Source organism: Tiliqua scincoides, chromosome 8 (assembly GCF_035046505.1).
Source record: "Tiliqua scincoides isolate rTilSci1 chromosome 8, rTilSci1.hap2, whole genome shotgun sequence".
Classification (NCBI taxonomy): domain Eukaryota; kingdom Metazoa; phylum Chordata; class Lepidosauria; order Squamata; family Scincidae; genus Tiliqua; species Tiliqua scincoides.
The window spans coordinates 2,179,660-2,182,192 of NC_089828.1; the positions used below are offsets into that span (position 1 = coordinate 2,179,660).

Genomic DNA, 2,533 nt, shown 5'->3' on the forward strand with positions numbered 1-2,533 from the left:
TACACATCAGACAATATATAACATGGTGGTATTATTTGAAATACCAAGATTTAAAAATTTTTGTCTACTAAGTGGTGTCACTGCCCCGTTAGTATCACCTGGTGTGGCCCCCACACCCCCTAGTGACACCACTGGATCTAGGGAACATATGAAGCTGCCCAAACAAAGAGAAAATGGAGGCTGGCACCCAGTAGGAGTGGAAGAACAGGGAGGGAATGAAGTCCGAATGGTTGGCAACCTTCAGTCTTGAAAGACTATGGTATAAGCCTACAGCACCCGGTATTCCCAGGCGGTCTCCCATCCAAGTACTAACCAGGCCTGACCCCGCTTAGCTTCCGAGATCAGACGAGATCGGGAGATAGTGTTCAGTATAGGGAGAAGGTTGGCAACCTTCAGTCTCGAAAGACTATGGTAGAAGCCTACAGCACCCAGTATTCCCAGGCGGTCTCCCATCCAAGTACTAACCAGGCCTGACCCTGCTTAGCTTCCAAGATCAGACGAGATCGGGAGATAGTGTTCAGTATAGGGAGAAGGTTGGCAACCTTCAGTCTCGAAAGACTATGGTAGAAGCCTACAGCACCCGGTATTCCCAGGTGGTCTCCCATCCAAGTACTAACCAGGCCGACCCTGCTTAGCTTCCAAGATCAGATGAGATCGGGCATCCGAAGAATGCAACTAATAAATGGTTTCTTGTAAAGAAATATATATAAGGCTCAACACATTTTGAGAAGGATACTTTTCTTCAGGAGCACAGTGGGGCAACTCAAAGGGTTATGGCTCTGAACTCTCATGAGTCTCATGCCTCTTTTTCAGCATTTGCCAGGATGAGAGCTGGGATGGTGTAATGATTTGGGAGTTGGACTTAGGAGGTCCAGATGCAGCTATGAAGCTTCCTGGGTGACCTTGGGCCAATCACCATCTCCCATCCTCACTGACCTTGTGTTGTGGGGACAAAAGGAGGGAAGGAACCATGTACACCACCCTGAGCTCCTCCGAGGAAGGTCGGTATAAAAATGTGAAAAATGAAATAAAAATAAAATGAAGACACAATCTTTGAAGAAATCACATATTATGGAATTAAACCATATTATGCAAGCTTTGCTAAGGATTCGTGTGGAGCCGGGTGCAAAAGTCAAACAAAGTCTTCCTTGTTCCACTCAGTTTCATTCTCAGTTTAGTCCTGCATTTTCTTTCCACTCCACAAAGTTAAAGCATCTGTCCAAAAAACTGAAAAACAACAGAACCCCCAACTACCCCAGCTTCTCATGGAGTCTTTAGGTGAACCTTGGGGGGTTGACATGCAGGAATTGCAGCAGATGACAATAACATGGTTTTCCACTACACCTGTGCAGTATTTTAAAAAGCTAATATACTCCAAATTAAGGGCCTTACCAAAGCCTGTGTTGATTGCAAAGCATTTTTTTTTTTTTCAGAAAGGAAATAAAATCAAATTATCGTGGAAGTCCCTCCAGCTCTGCCGTCCTGGACTTTCTCACCATAGGACAAAAGAAGCATTTTTTAAAATGTGTTCAAGGAACTAATCAATTAGGCATTTTGCTATAGCATTTAGATAAAATGGGAACATCTGGAGCTGAGAATCAATTGCCCAGAACTAGCAGCTTTGCTAATGAATATTAACTTCAAATAGCGGTTCTATCAAGGTGCCCCTCCCTATCTTGATGGTCATCCCTTTGGAACCAAGGAGAGAAATGACAGAGATGATTCAGCCCCAAGTTAAGCACTTTGAAGTTCCATTGATTTCACTGGAACAATTAAGCATCTGCTTAAATCTCTTATCTTGAAATCAATAGGATTTCACAGGACCTTGCCCTATTAGAAGTGACTGTCACTTAAGGCCATTGCACACATTATGTCACAGCAGAACCAAGCAATGACCAAACATTGCAAGACTTTTCCAGTTTCTGAAGGAGAGGACCTGCAGGATACACCTCACTTGCATTTATAGGCTTACAGTGAAAGAATTCTACGTGTGTTGATAACATGCAACATGTGAAGCAGCTGTCATTGCTTCCCAGAATCCTGTTAAACATTCTTTGACCTGAATGCATTCAGTAGGCACCAAGCGTCCCATAACGGGCAAAGATCAAACTGATCCTAGCTGCTGTTGATTGTGTCCATCTAACAGCACCAAGGAGACCAGCAGAAATATCTTTACTAACTGCCCTTTGGTTTCATATGCAGGTTAAAAAAGCATTCAGTAAAAGCTGGAGCTCGGTAGTACACCATAGGCCACAGGCAAATAGGCAGAACAGGATCTCCCTTGAGGACCTGATCATTCCTGGGTCCCTTGAGGAACCAGGAATGATCAGATCAATCTTTATGCAGTGCATTCATCATATTCCTGCAAGATGGACCAGGAGGAAACCATGGTTAATAGCATAAAAAAAAAAAACATCCAGGAGATTCAAGAGAATGAGCAGATTCATGTTCCCCCTGCCCATCTCCTGGTGCAAGTTTTCCACTAGGATGAGCACAGCAATTTCAGTCTCAGAACTGTTCTGAAACCTTACAC

At 43.8% G+C, this 2,533-nt stretch overlaps 1 pseudogene; it reads right to left on the reverse strand.

Moving 5' to 3' along the window:
* Positions 1–264: 264 nt before the first annotated feature.
* On the reverse strand, positions 265–387 carry LOC136659624 (5S ribosomal RNA; annotated as a pseudogene).
* Between the last annotated feature and the right edge of the window lie 2,146 nt (positions 388–2,533).